The 16,552-nt window shown below is 38.5% G+C and overlaps 2 protein-coding genes across 18 annotated transcripts in view; both read right to left on the bottom strand.

Annotated features, from left to right (window-relative positions):
• LOC106073891 (dentin sialophosphoprotein-like) overlaps nucleotides 1-14,074 on the bottom strand; it is a 46,365-nt gene extending 32,291 nt beyond the window's left edge. For 2 of the 5 annotated variants that reach the window (XR_008774768.1, XM_013234556.2), the window contains exon 1: nucleotides 13,929-14,074. The gene's annotated coding sequence lies outside the window, so the exon portion shown is untranslated. The other 3 variants (XM_056010584.1, XM_056010583.1, XM_013234559.2) reach the window with 3 other exon arrangements.
• The window catches only part of LOC106073892 (abnormal spindle-like microcephaly-associated protein homolog), a 122,446-nt gene that overhangs the window by 75,818 nt on the left and 30,076 nt on the right, over nucleotides 1-16,552 (bottom strand). The window lies entirely within an intron of this gene.

The following is a 16,552-nucleotide window of genomic DNA, read 5'->3' as shown; positions in this document are numbered from 1 at the left end:
GTGCCTCTTGCACAGAAAAACTATTGGTCTAATACTGACCACGAAGATAAAATCTCCGTTGTTACCTGGTCCTTTAAAAAGGAAGGACGTGGACATTGTTTCTCTAGACTATGTATAGTGTAAGGATTTAGGAGTTAAGTCTGAGTGTCAAGTCGAAACTATATTTGTGATATGATTACTTGAATGTACAATGTGATTTATGGCGAGATTGGTCAAGTTATATTTATCCAATAAATATATCGTCTGATAAGACCGTCTTTATTTAGTACGTTTTGTGAGTTGTGGCTACTGTGAAACAGTGCAAGTAATAAGCTCTGAGAGACATTCGTGTTAGCAGAAGTAAAGAAACACCAAGAGAGACGTGGATAGTTGTGTTACACGCCCACAAGCACCCCAAGGAAAACTTGCTGTATTAATGTATACAATTACGTGTAAACTGATGTCCAAAACTTTCTTTATTCTGCACTGCATGAACAAATACCTGCAAAGCAATTGTCCCAAAAATAACGTCCTTAGTAGATCTACATTAAACAAACAGTACGAAGGAGCAATCACGATTTCAGCACTGGGCTAAAACTAATACTAAATTACATAAACTAATTTACTAAACAATATCAAACTGTATACATGTTAATTTTATTATCGACGTCTGCCGATGAATCATCATGCTCACAGGTGTGACAGGAGTTAGACATAACAGAGTCTCATTAGCAAGTCTAACAAGAGGATTTCATTTTACCAACAGACGACATCTACATTTAATACGAGAGAAAAAAGAATGAAATTGGTATATATTTATATATAAACTTGTAAGTAAAAAAATAGGTGCCGGTACTCAGTGATTGATTGCCTAACTTTTAACTACTGATAAATAAATAATAGACGTTACAATACAAGAAAAGAAATGACTGAAGAGATTCTGTATGGTCGACAAACTTCTTCGGCAACCAAATTTATGAAAGGCAAAGTTATTCCACACACATGTTGACTTTAGAATTTAATTCTGAAACAATAATAGTTTAGTTGAAATGTAGTCTTGTTGTGTTAATGAATAGAAATAATTAAAACATGCACCCGACATTTTCTTTATATATGTATTTACTTCGCTGAAATTGTTTCAATGACTTCATCTGTTCTGTCTTAAACAAGAGAACACAACCCCTAACAGATTAGCTTCTATCCTCCATCCACGATACGTCTATTGACATTCACAATACTCAGATAACATTATCTTCAAGGATAAACTGGACCGCACTAATAGCCTCTTGACCGGGGGGCAAGTACATCTTCGATATCTCACTGGCAGTAGAGATACACTAAGGGAGTTTGCAAAATGTCAATTCTAATGATTCATGACCTATGTTTTTGTTTGTAAGCTAAAAAAAAGGGGGGGGGGTACTTTCCGATTGATAAGAACAAATGTACATTAACCTGGCATTTATTGTTGGGTGAAAATTAAAGAAAATTGAAGGCTACGAAAAATCTGTGCAGTGAACAATTCATTTGTGGAATAAAAAGCAAGAAATATTGCTGAGTCGTATAAATACAGAGCGCAATGATACCAGGAAAGAGTTACACTAGGTCTGATGCAGCCACTCTACATACATACAGAGCGCAATGATACCGGCCCAGAGTGACACTAGGTCTGATGCAGCCACTCTACATACATACAGAGCGCAATGATACCGGCCCAGAGTGACACTAGGTCTGATGCAGCCACTCTATATACATACAGAGCGCAATGATACCAGGAAAGAGTTACACAAGGTCTGATGCAGCCACTCTACATACATACAGAGCACAATGATACCAGGAAAGAGTTACACTAGGTCTGATGCAGCCACTCTACATACATACAGAGCACAATGATACCAGGAAAGAGTTACACTAGGTCTGATGCAGCCACTCTACATACATACAGAGCACAATGATACCAGGAAAGAGTTACACTAGGTGTGAACGAGACCATTCGTTGTTGAAGGCCTCACCATTGACTTGCTACATTGCAACCTGTGGGCTGTGGAGACCAATAGTTCGTTGCCACGTCCAACAGGTCAATAGTCTATTAGTTCTCCAGAAAGTAAATAATTACTTCAAGTTCTCCAGAAAGTAATTTCTTAAAGTTCTCCAGAAAGTAAATAACTTCTTAAAGTTCTCCAGAAAGTAATTTCTTAAAGTTCTCCAGAAAGTAAATAACTTCTTAAAGTTCTCCAGAAAGTGAACAATTTATTAAAGTTCTCCAGAAAGTAAACAATTTATTAAAGTTCTCCAGAAAGTAAACAATTTATTAAAGTGCTCCAGAAAGTAAAAAATTTCTTAAAGTTCTCCAGAAAGTAAATAACTTCTTAAAGTTCTCCAGAAAGTAAACAATTTCTTAAAGTTCTCCAGAAAGTAAATAATTTCTCAAAGGAGAGCATCGAGCTTGAAGAGTGACAATTATCGATCTCTCCCCCCCCCCTCCCGGCCGTTATTTCTCTTCTCAATCCTCAGCTCATTCCAATCTCCCCCCTTGTGCTTTTATTAGGTTCAAATTGTCTTCCAATTTAAGAAAGACGGTTCTCTAGTCTGTCAGCGAGTCTGTTGGCTTCAATGTGCTTATCATACTGCTGAGGACATTGTATAGTTTCTAGTTCTGGCGTCTCTTTACATTTCCAATGTAAACATTATCATAAACTATAAACCTCAATCAGAAAATGTTTTTATGAGCCAGCTTAGTGCTTTACGTATTTTGACAAAGCATATATCAACTCACTCTGTCTATCAGGTAAAAATTTGTACACGTTATTTCTCCGACATCGAATCTGGGATCAAGCTTAAAATTTGCACAATTATTTCTTTTACCTGACTATACAAAAATCAATTTTAAAAAATTAAACAATTAGTTAATTAACTATTGGTAATTAATTATTTGTTTGGTATCTGGAACAAGAGAAAGAACTTGTACAGATTGCACAGATTTCTTAAGGTCGGTCTAGATCTATAACAAATTTAACTACATGACTTAACTGAATTAATTGATACAAATACACTTCGTATAAGCTTTGTTTCTATTTTAAATTGTTTTTTCATTCTATTGTTGCGAGCAAGATTAGTCTTTCCTTTCAAGTCGTTATCTTAATAAGTGGTTTGGACATTGACAAATAGATCGGCATTTCTTCATGAGTCTTTAAGAAATACAATCTGTTCTTCTATCACATAGTTAGTTGAATTTAGTTCATCTTAGAATTCATTATTCAAGCATTATATTGACTATTTAATCTGTAGGGACTTCATACAAATTGACAAGTAGTTCCAAGTACAGGCTATGCCAGGCATTGTTCAGTGGTCACCTAAAATAAGTATCCCCATTATGGCCTGCTTGACGTAGGCAATTCCCCATTACAGTGGGTATCAAGTCACGTTGGTGAAATCTAATGCATTTTTGGACTTTCGTATTACATTTGCATAAAGTATGTGCAATACAAAAGACCACATACATTTTTCATTTACTAAACTTAGCTTATCATTCAACTTATTACTTTATTATAAGCAGAAAATCAATTTTCTGGCGATATCCAAATGTAATTAAAATGAACATCTTTTTTGTTTTTATTGTTTCATCTTATATGAAAATAAGCTCAAAGAATCAGGGACTTCAAATTGATAAAACTGCAACTGACTTGTTAAATTATCTCCCTTCTCTAGAAAATAATTATATCCCTCCCTTCAGGGGCATTAATTACAGAAATTTGTTTTCAAAGATTGCGCCATACGAGGCAAGTAATTGGAAATCTAAATAGAAAAGGGGGGAAAAACATGAAAAATGTGAAGATGTTTTCAAGAGGAAACAAATATGATTACAAATCAGTGCATAAAAAAAATCGTAAACTTGCACCAGGTATTTATTATCTTTTGGTAATGGCGAAATAAAGGGAACACTAAATTACTTACTTACCATTTGAAAACATGTCATTTCGTTTCGTATTCCGTACTATTACTAAAACATCATAGCAATATTACAAGGTCTTCGGGGCTCGCAAAGACCTTCATTTAGGGAACAGCACCAGGAAAAAGAAGAAGAGGCAGAGACAGAAAGCGATGGGAAGACAACATAAAAGAATGGACGGGCCTGCCATTGAAAGAGGCTCTATCTAAGGCAAAAGACAGATAGGAATGGAGAATGACAAATCTTGCATGGTGCCTCAACGGTCCCAAAGACTTAGAGATAGGTCAAAGTAAAAAAAACAAACAACGATTTGTTTAAACGTGAACTCTATAAACAAAAATATTTCATAAAAAAAAAATGTAAGTTAGAAAGTCTCCTGTCCTAATCCCTGAGTGGGGTTCGTAGAGTACAAATTGAGATGATCGCCGAATACGTATCGATCTCCCCCACCCCTTTTTTTTTTTCCATGCACACACACACAAACACACACACACATACACACAACAAAAAAATCAGCAGACGACAGGAATGGTAAACTACATAGGTACCGGTATATGGAAAAATATTCATTCATCGTCTTATTCTTGCCCCCCCCCCCCCTTCACAGACACGTGCCAAGACTCAGGAATCACGGCTGTGATCTCAGCTGTTACGAGTGTAACAAAGAATTGACAGCTGGGACGCGGCTGTGTTCACGGCTGTTACGAGTGTGACAAAGACTTGACAGCTGGGACGCGGCTGTGATCACGGCAGTTACGAGTGTGACAAAGAATTGACAGCTGGAACGCGGCTGTGATCACAGCTGTTACAAGTGTGACAAAGAATTGACAGCTGGGACGTGGATGTGATCACGGCTGTTACAAGTGTAACAAAGAACTGACAGCTGGGACACGGCTGTGATCAAGGCAGCTACGAGTGTAACAAAGAATTGACAGCTGGGACACGGCTGTGATCACGGCTGTTACGAGTGTGACCAAGAAGTGACAGCTGGGACGCGGCTGTGATCACGTCAGTTACCAGTGTGACAAAGAATTGACAGCTGGGACAACGCGATAGAACGAACATATTTAAGTCTGAACTGAAACATTTTTTCCTTTTTTATAAAAAAAAAAATTTCTATATCAGAGATTTGGACACACCAAATGTTAGCCTCTTCCTTCATTTAGTACCATCACATTGTAAAGCCAAGCGCCGACACTGTTTCACCAGGACGATGTGTACACTATACAACTATACACCTTCCTAAAACAATCGACAATAATGCGTCTTGTGTATAACTGGTTCCAAAAAACAGGTTTATTTTCTCAATTTATTTTTTTTAAAGACGAAAATAATGTTGGTCTTACTTCAACATCATGAGTCATTTTTTCCTAGTATCTCCTGTGTCAAGGTCACACACAGACAGGAGCGACTCAACGTGAATATATAACTCACCTATTTAGTCAAAGGAAGCTGATGTTAACCCCCCCCACCCCCATCCCCAGGTGTGAGCTGTACAAACAACGTAAAGGGGGGAGCAGGTCATCGTGCTTTCCACCCTCACAAACTAAGAGTCTGGTGCCTGGCATCAATTAAGGCTTGAGGGTTATTGTGATCTGTGGTCATGCAATAATAGTGGTGACCCCATAATACGTTTGCTGTTGAGAACCTGAGACCATATCTAGCCCAGTCTCAATTTTTTTTGGGGGGAAATGTTATTTAAATGACAAGTTGAAATAGAACTCCAAATGCAAATATACACAAACTTTTACAGAGATGTAGACAATCTCACTTAAAAGAACTTAAAAACAAAAGGAACGAAGGTGTCCACAATTGCCAGTAATATCCAAGTTGTTGTTTTCTAGCTGTAAATTTTCTTTTCTTCATCTGTTGCTGTCTGTAAGTCCCCCCCCCCCACCCCTTACAGTCCAAAAAGTTCTTATAAATTGTAAGTTATTAAAATATTGAATTCAACTTTAAAAGCATTATGGATATATTTTTTTTATCAATGAAAGCTAATAGGCTGTTCAGTCACTGTTAATGTTTCAGTATACAAAAAAATGAGGTCCCATACAGAATGGGCGCAATCAATGTGGGTTTGGTTACTGAGTGATGGAACTTAAGGTATTCAAGGCTGAAGCATAATATTTTTGAATGTTCAAGTCATTGACTTGGTATGATAGTAACTCGAATTTCCAGAATATTCTTGAGCCCGTCAGACATGTTCACGTCTGTAAACGTTTTTCTAGCACGTGCAATGTATCACAATATGAAGTACTTGAGCCCCTTGGGGTACTAAGCACACTAGCTGGGTGCGCTCGAAAAATGAAGACAAGTTAGCTTTGCGTGTGTAGGGGTGTATCTTGATGTATGAATGGGAAATTGAGAAAGGAAACATTGTAATCTAGAGATACTTTACAAAAAACGCAGAGAAATTCTGTGTTCACTTAAAAAAAATAGTAGTAGAACTATAAGTTACAGGAGTTCTAAGACGGTCTACTGGTTGTTTGAGGACTAAAGCCAAAGTCTTTATTTGCAAAATAAACTTTCCATAATCATGGTTTCGTTTAAAAGGGATTGGGTGAAAAAGGGGGGGGGGGGTAAATGCATGCCATCGTGTACAAGCTCCATACACAATGGTCTCATTGTCTAAACAAGGTTGCTCTTGAATAAGCTTAAGTTTTAATAAGTTTTTAAGATGTGTGTTCAGTCTGTGTAAGATGTGTGTAGATTTGTGTTTAGACAATATTTTTTTATCTAAAGAATTATCTAAACTATATAAAGCAGTGTTCTATGCGAAACAGTGGCGCATGGTGGCCGCGGTGGCGCATGGTTCCCGAGGAAAGAATGATCTAGAACTTTAGTTTTTTTAGGATGACCTTTACTAATGGGTGTATGATATTAGTTGAGGAAATTAAGTCGATTGGTCGTTGTGCTGACCATTTGACACCCTCATTACCGTTGGCCAAAGAAACAGACTTTGCATCAGTCCGATAGACTACGTGCTCTGAAAGCGGGAGATTTACTTTTTCAATAGGATAACACATCTTAAGCTGTATATTAACCAAGCAGAAGCCAATTGAGCAACAAGTCAAAAGACACACAAGGGGCAGGATTGGACATAGAATAAAGACCAATAAAAAAAATACTGCAAAACTGGCTCTGGAATGGAACCCCACGGGAAGAGAAAGGCTGGAAGACCAAAGCAGAGGAGATTGGTAGATCAAGAAGCAAAGTCTGCATGATGAACAGGGACCCAACTGAAAAGGGGGGGGGGGGATTGCGTAAACAGGGTCCAATGGTGAAAGTATTATTGCGGCCCTGTGTTCCTCTATGTATACTTTGTGCTACCCAGCTCTAAGTTTGGCTCTTAATATATGTGTGTGTGGGGATATGTGAGTGGGGGATATGTGTGTGTGGGGATATGTGTGGGGGGATATATGCGTGGGGGATATGTGTGGGGGATATGTGTGTGTGTGATACGTGTGTGTGGGGATATGTGTGTGGGGATATGTGTGGGGATATGTGTGTGGGGGAATATGTGTGTGTATGAAGGGGAAGAGTTGAATTGGGGCCCAAGAGATACAGTAGGAAAAGATACAAGCTTATCTTCCAGAACTCTGTTCAATGTATTCCGCAAGTCTATCTGGGCCAATACGTTTCCACTTAAGGGACACCTGTTGTAGGACAATCAAGATTGTATTTCTGTTCACCTAACTATCCATGCCAGACACAGCGAGCGTTGCCCCAGTCCCTGTCATGAGTCGGTATTTACTTTCAGATTCAGTGAATATCTCTAACAGCTAAACAGTATAAATCTATGAGTTAGAATACGTTACAAGAAGAAAGAAAGATTTTTGGAGAACCTTTGAAAACTAGTTGAATATAAAGTACAATGATACAACACTTGTGGGTATAACCTATCAAGTAGTGGGTGGGTGTTGAGAGCCAATTACATGATAAATATTAAACATACAACTATAATGTATACACTAAAAGTAACTGTACATCCATCTTGTGGATACGAAGTAAGAAACAGTAGAACAAATAAGACTAAGATATACTCATCAGAGTGTTCCAGGTGTGGAATTAAAATCATAACAGCCAAATGTATCACAGTTACGAAATCGGTATCCATACGAATAGAACGAAAACATAGAACAGAAAATGGTTTTTACAAAAAAAAAAAAAAAAAGTCTGAAAAGATAAATGTCAGACCTAGTGCCCCAAGTCAGTTTGTTGCTGGTCATTCCAATAAGCAAAGATTTATTGTGGAGGTCACGTGACAGGGAGAAAGACAAGACATATTTTAACAGACAGAAGCTCAGTCTCATCTTATTCTTACGTAGTCCTCCTTCTCTCTGGCCTGGTCTCACGCTCAGCCATGTGTAGGGCTAAACAAACACTCACACGTAAAGCGTCAGACCGGTGAGGAGACTTGTTTTAAAAGGTTGTCATGGAAACAAGAAGCTAGATTTTCATACACGAAGCGGTTTAATATGGCAAAGAGAAGTTTAAAAAAAAAAAAACATTTTTAAACAAAAACAAAGACGACTTTCTTGGATGTTTCTAAGCTAAAGTTACGTCATCTGGAAACAAAAAGGACGATTTGAAAGCAGTGACTCTCAACTTTCGCCTTGTGTACCCTAGAGGTACTTTCTACTTACAGGAACATTCTGTAGAGGTGGATAACCTTTCTAAAGAATAAGTTCTGTACACTGGGAAGTACATTGGTTAAATGAAAATGGTTCAATAACTGTACGCTGAACTAATGGACTTTAGTATTTGTTCCCTGACAACTCTAGATATTCTTGTATTTATTATAAGCGAAACTCTGAGGCTCTGATCTTACGGTCATTCAAAAGGTGCACTATAAGTTTAAGATATTAGCTAGTATGATTATTAATTGGAGGCGCGGTGGGTGAGTGGCAAAGCGCTTGGCAAACTAACCGAGGGTCACGAGTTTGAATCCTGGTGAAGACTGAGATTTTTAATCTTTAGAGCGCCTCTGAGTTCATCCAGCGCTAATGGGTACCTGACCTTAGTTGGGGAAAATTAAAAGCCGTTGGTCATTGTGTTGGCCACATGACACCCTCATTAACCGTGGGCCACAGTGGCAGATAACCTACAGATCGTTTCTCTGAAAGACAAAAGGAACTTTACTTTTTTTTTATAATTATTGATTAAAACATGGTTCGTACTTCTTGGTCATAAAAATATGCTATCAAACCAACTTTTCTTACTGCAATGACCTTTCACACGTGAGTCCTTGACCTACACTGTTCCTTGAATACTATGATGACTAAATACATCTCAAGTTTTAGTCGCGGTCCTGCAAGGAATTCAAGAAGTGACAATAGCGATGATGTCGACTACTTCAAAATGTACATCAACATGCGTCTGCCCGAGCTAAGCGTGAGAAAACACGTTCCACTCTGTCCACATGACGTCCATAACGCCAAGTCTGGTCATTAAACCATCATTTCGACCTGTCCACCTCCTGGGTCTGGCACCAAGGGTACACAAGGGAGATCCCAGTGGGAGATCTCGCGTGACCTTTTATCTCTTACTCAAACACACACACTGAAAATGTCGGCTAGTAAACTACGCAAGACTAAAGGTCAAAGTTCGTAGTACAGTTAGATTCTATCATTCTAGCTTAACATTGCCAAGTCTAGTGTAGCTTTGTTTTAGCGCTACTAGGAGTATCAGATTTCTACTGAATTAGGGAGTGAGGGGAAGGGGGAATCGATTAAAGTAGATTTTTTTTCTGCACTCCCCTGTGTGTTATTCCCTCTTTAAAATAGTGTTAGATTTCTTGTTCAAGCATTCTGTAAACAATAGATAGATAGATCGGTAGGTAGATAGAGTCATGGTCGATAATAGAGACAGTCGGGCGGGCGCACGGACGGACGGACGGACGGACGGACGGACGGACGGACGGACGGACAGACAGACAGACAGACAGACAGACAGACAGACAGACAGACAGACAGACAGACAGACAGACAGACAGACAGACAGACAGACAGACAGACAGACAGATAGATAGATAGATAGATAGATAGATAGATAGATAGATAGATAGATAGATAGATAGATAGATAGATAGAAAACAACATGCAAGTATTAAGTTTCCTCGTGAATTTTGCAATTAAAAAAACACACACACTTGAATAAATAATTCGCCACTTCTAGCCTTCAAAACAACTAATAAATAATGCATCTACACTTAAAAGTCTATCCACTCCTCGAGCCTAATAAGAGAGAACTGACCAACTAAAAAAAACAGTACCCAGAGAAACATTTAGTCCACATGAATTCACACTGACACATTCCGTGAGAAGCGTATCGCAGAGGTCGACTGTCCTGCTACTTAAAAACTGTCACGGGTTAGTTGTATGCGTGAAGTGGCCGCAAATTGTCAGGTCAGCAAGTAGAAAGGGGGTCGGGGTTACAGAAACAAGATGGTGACTCACGGTTTGACACACGTGTTTACAACTACTCATTCACAATATGATCCCTCAACTACACGCACTCGACAGACACACGTGACTCCAAATTCAATGCTGTGACCTGGCATTTCTATCTAGCTAGAATTCATTGCTCTAAAGAGCCAAAAGCTACAGAATCGAGTTTAAACACAAAAACACATGTCAGGGGAAGAATATGATGAGCTCCTTCTGTGGAACAAATTATGTCTAATCCTTCTAATTAGTACAAATAAAATATTTGCATGTTTATGTTTGTGTATAAAGTCTATAACGTTTAATGACTAGATAAATACATCGCGATATATGTTTTAATATTGAAATCAAAGTATATGAGTTTAAAGTGGGCTAAACGACTTTATTTGCAAGCAGTATTCAAAGTATCTCTTGACGTGCACTCGAACAGATAGATGCTAAATGCAATAGCTATATAACACGCGAGTGTAGAATGGGAGAAATAGATCTAGGTCTCTCTCGATCCTTTTAAACCAAAACTTCATTTACAAGTTTGTTTGTTTTGTTAAATAGATTTTATATAGTTTAAACTTTCATCCTTACAGCATGCTCAGAGCGCTATGGTCCAATCTGTTTTGTGGACCAGTGGAGGGAGGGGGTATCTGGGAGAAGGTTTTCTGCTCGAGTCGGGTGTCGAACATCATCCCCCTTGATAGGTAGCCAAGCCTAGCTCAAGCGTACTAAACCTCTCGGACAAAAATGGTGAGATATGTGTGACCGAGAGGCTAAGTAACTTTAAAAAGTTACTTAAAATCAGGAAAATATTGAAAAGGTTCCAGGTGCTCTGGTTATTGAACAATTGTCTTGGGTGATTGAATCTGTTACTGCAATTAGTATTACGTATTATTAGCTGAATAGTCAATAGATAAACATAGGGGAAAAAAGTCTACATTTTCAGTCTGCTAAACACGAGAGCAGGTCGATACAATCTGGAACTAATCGCCACAATGGAATGAGGGAATTCTTTTATTAGTGTACATAAGAAAAATCGCAAAAATCTTGGAAGACAACAGCCACCCGCTCCATCATAACTACGTCAAGTCATCGCGAAGTAGGCGACTTCTGTCAATCACGACAAGAACTGAGCGGTACAAAAACTTGTTCGTACCTTACTCGGTCAGACTTTATCAACGCCACCCTCCGATCAGGAAACATGAAAAGGACGAAGATGCCTGTGTGTAGTCGCTGAATAAACTCTTTGTGTTGTGTCTGCTCTATTTATGTGTATGGTTCTGTTGTGTTGTCTGTATATGAGAAAAGAATTCTAGTTATCACAACAAATTTTCAAAAGGATCAATAAAGCAGTCTTAGTCAGCCACCATGTTCTAGTTGTAGATGCGTTCAGAAAGTAAAACTACGTCACGTAACTTGGTACTATCCGGTCTCTCGATACTTCTGTCCACAGTAAAGAGCCGCAAAGATTCTGCTCCATAATACACAACCATGTTATCTGCGGTGAATCGGTCCTTGATAAGCGTGTAGGAGATTTATATGGCCCTCGGCCGAAAAGGATGTACTACACTGATATTAATTAAAATGTATCTGTTAACACGCAGTGTATGTCTTCGTGGTCATAGCGTCTCCCGTGACTGGACCAAGTTTGTATAAATACATTTATCCCCAATCACTGAATCCCTAACCCTAGTTCTACTGCAGACTATAGGAGCAACTATCCAAGTCATCTGAGACCGGCCAGACACGATTAGAACACCAGCGGACAACAAAACTGTCCACGCGGCCATCAATATCCCATTAAGCCCACTTGACCAGGGCGCAAGGATAGAGAAAGGCTTTAGATAGACGCACACTTCAGCCTCATCAGTCAGACTTTAGACCGTGTCAGGTCCGCTCAAAGATCTAGTCCTAGCAATGTAATAACTAGAGTAAGTGTCACAGTACACTCACACACACACACACACAAGAGAGCACTCGACACATATGAGGGTCATTTGAAACACTCCATTTCAGAAAGACCGTTATCATGCCAAAGCTCCCCCTGCTCAATAATAGATTGCTCCTTGTGAATGAAGTTTGAATCTTTGGTCGCTAACAAACAGTATACAATGAATTGTTGAGACTATCAGACATACAGACATAATACAATACAGTAGAACAGTGGTCCACAGACTATTCCCTTAACGGAACACCTCGCACATTCTGAGTAGTTAGTGGTAATAATTTTTAGAGAGATTAATTCACGTGGTGGCCTACTAATTAATTATTCCAGTAGTTCTTGGAACACATATTGATGCCTCGTTTGTAATAAATCTCACTGCTCTATTTCGTATTTGTTCTAGTTTCTTTATGTTTTCTTGATGATTCTAGACAAGTGCTGTGATGTCACAATAATTCACTGACTTTTCATCTTTAGCCAAGCGAGCACATAGTCAAACATATATAGAAGTAATAGAAGTCCTACTTTACTTGACAAAAATAATTTACAATATAAACAACAGTTTGCCAGATTGGCTAGTGACTAGTGACAAGTTAAAAACTTTATATGAAACCAAAAATCTTCGAAAGAATTAAAAACACAAATACGGTCAGATTTGACATTTTGTGTTAAAATGGGGGGGGGGGGGGGGCTGAGAGTATAGTTGGATTATATAAGAGTGTGTCACATGAGAAGAGGGTCACAGTGAGAAATATGACAAAGTATCTTGGCAGAAAGCAAGTACTATGGAGTAGATACATGTAAACGCTGTATTTCTCATATAATGAAACCCTCGCGATTCCCACCGCTATTATTGTAGCTCATTATAAAAGTCATTGAGAGAAGATAACGCAAAAATGTCAAGTCTGTTAATATCAGTCATATTTGTTCCTTGAGATGCATGTCGATAAAATAGTTTATTTTTAAATTAGTACCGGTATGGTAATACGATGTACGTTTCATGTTTTCTTGGTTTTTCAATAATTCAACAGCTGGGTGTAATAAGTTAAGTGCAGCATCATTTGTATTTCAATCTTACATTTCTTCCACTCACTTCTCTTTCTCTCTCTCTTGTTTTCTTCACTAACCTTTTTCTTTCTCAACCTTCTCAAACTCAATATCCCCCATCGCTCTTTCTCTCTCTCTTTCTCTCTCTCTCTCTCTCTCTCTTGGGTGTGCATTTAAACCCCCATTCCCACATATCTAGTTCTATCACTGCAAGCTAAGAATGTGTCAAACTGACAATGAGATACTCAGATACCTTTCTCTGTTAAAACGCACAAATTTATTATTGAGCTCAAACAAAACCATCCTTTAGATTTTATAGATTTGCCATTTCCAACAAGTAACTCAAGACCTCAGGGCAGCAACGACTAGATCTAGACACGTTCTTACAAACTCACCTGAAAGCAGCACTTAAAACTCTTAGCAAACTTAAGGAGAATATCATAATATAAACACTATAAACTATCAAACTGAACCAGCAACACAGCTACAGGACACTATCCGTACTGAATGAGTTAAATATATAATCAAACTTAATTAAAAGAAAAACAATGTGTGAAAACAAACTCAACACACGCACACTGCAAGACCACGAAATATCAAATATATGGCGGTATCTTGCCTGGCTCACACACGCGAAGAAAACTGGCCAGAAATAGATGGATTGCTTCCCTTCCCTCTTTGACTGGCTACGGCTACAGCAACGCTAGCCTCCCCTTTCTTGCCGCGGTTGGTTATACAAGCCCGACCGGCCTTGGCAGACGTCAGACCGATGGAACTGGGGGGGGGGGGGGGGAGGCATAATAGGAGTTAGGAGGGACCAGTAAGGGAGGAGGTGAGAAAGAAAAAAAAATAAGGGGGAGGGGGAATATGGGTCAACGCAGAAGGCAACCCACCCAAGGTAGCATTGTCTCATCCAGAGGCATGGAAGAATAGCAAGAAAGAGTGAAGAGTGAAAAGGAGAGATGGAAAGTAAGAGCGGAGAGAGAGATACAAGTCTGAAATAGAAGGCAGAAAATGCTGGAAGCGAAATAATTCAGAGATATTTATAAAACATTGCATGTAAAGAGTTATATGTGGGATGGAGGCTTAAAACTGTACTCGTGTGATGAGTTTGGAAAAATTATTGAAACTAATTTGTGGTAATGATATTCAAAAAGATGATACCACTAAATCTATGTCAAAATACGTGTAGGACTTACACTCTTACCACTGCACAAATAAAACTGCAATGGAATAGACACCGGACTGTACACCTTATATAGACACTATACCGAGAACATATCATATATAAGGATTCATGCTGACGAACCACTCGCATCTATCAATATATATATTTATTGAACGTCAAGACAGTGCAATTGCCACCTAATAGAATAAATTGCCATCTGGTGCTCTGGACAGGGTGTCTGGAAGTTTAAGCATCGGATATTTAGGCATCGATATTTAGGCACCCGGAAATTCCATTTTAGCAACTTTGTACTCTGCTGATCTAATTTCCATACCCTTGACCCCAGTGTGTAGCCTTAATTAAGACTCATTACGTAATTTTCACGACCAAGTTCAACATCTACCCGCGACAAATCCCCTCCTTTTAGTGGGAGTGCGTGGGGAGGGAGGGAGGGCTAAGGAGGTGAAGCAATGAAAGGAGAATCATCTCTACCTCCCCTCCCCTGAATCCTATGATGACTCTTAATCCGAGTCACTTCCCCCACACATTCTCATAATTGTCATTTTCCCCCCGTTTTTTTTTTCCAGCTTTTCTTTTGCATCATGAAAATGCAGTAAGAATCGTTCTAGTTGCTATTTTTGATAATGTCACCGATAGCCCAGAGCCTAAGGAGAAAATATACATTAAAATTGTTTTAATTATGTTTAAATCTAAGTTCGCTATTAAAGAGTGCCTAATATTCCGGTGCCTAATTTCCGCCTTGTCAAAAAGTGCCTAAATATCCGGTGCCTAAATATCCAGTGCCTAAATTTCCTAGATTCTCCAGAGTTGGAACCGTGCCCTCTCCCATCGCCAGCTGTCCTGTATGAGGTTAGGACCAGAACGTAATACTTTTTATTTCTGAAGGAACAATTTTCCTACAAACTAGAGAACAAAAAACGCACTAGCAAGCTGTGTACACAAAACAATTCTCTATCAAAATCAGTAACAAAACAAAAAACAGAGTGTAGAGCTTTGCCATGTCCACAAACTAAACAATTTATAAGTCTTCAATCGATAAGAAAAAAGAATTCCATTCCTACCCCCACATCTGACTGTGAAGTGGATCTTAGGGTACAGAGAGGAGTAAACATACAGCCAACTCAAGATACTGGCAATACAAGCGGCTTCTTCGGGGCTAGTAAATACAAGGGCGTTCACTGAAAGTTTGACGCGTTTAGGTGCCAAAGACCATGTTGTTATCTCAATTGACGTTTCTTATATTTATGTGACTCTAATAGACCTAGACGTAGAATTGCACAGTCCACAGCAGCACTTGCAATTCTCAAAACAATATGGAAAGACAAAGGCATAGACTAATGCGCTACCTGGTCATGGTCACATTTTTATATGCTTGCGAGTCTTGGAAACAGACTGCAGATCTCGAGAGGATTATCCTAGCAATGGAATTGAGATGCTACAAAAAGATCATTCAAAGACCGCATCACAAACCAAGAGATCAGAGACAGGATTAGTTCAGCGATTGGCCAATTTATTTTCTCTTCCTATTTCATGAAAATAAGACATGAAGTTAAACTTAATATTTCAAGGTAAAGTAGGAATTGATTTTTTTTTAAAATTTATAGTACATGCTCTAAAAAATAGGTGGTAGCTTTAACAAAAACTGTCCGTAATATTATGCAGATAACTTCTATATAACCAACCCGTTTTTTTTTTTTTGTTTAAATTAAAAAGTTTCGATGAATGCAGCTGTGGCGAATAGCTCAATTAAAAATAAAAATGAATACTGGTATGCAGAAGAAAACACGCTGACGCATTGTGTCTAGTACATAACGAATTGCATATTGTCATGTTAGAGATCCAATATATATTATAAAGCTTCACATTAAAGTTAGAGTCAAATAGATTTAAAACAGCGTAGAAGCCATTTGCTTTATAATCTTCAGAAAAGTGTCAATAATAATATGTCGTGTAGTGTACGTGCCCGAATAGCTAGTTTACAGCCTATAAACAGTTTAGATGTAAAAATAATT

The sequence above is a fragment of the Biomphalaria glabrata genome, chromosome 14 (genome assembly GCF_947242115.1).
Source record: "Biomphalaria glabrata chromosome 14, xgBioGlab47.1, whole genome shotgun sequence".
In the NCBI taxonomy this organism is placed as follows: domain Eukaryota; kingdom Metazoa; phylum Mollusca; class Gastropoda; family Planorbidae; genus Biomphalaria; species Biomphalaria glabrata.
Note: the sequence above shows the minus strand (reverse complement) of the source record. Positions and strands in the feature narration are given on the sequence as shown.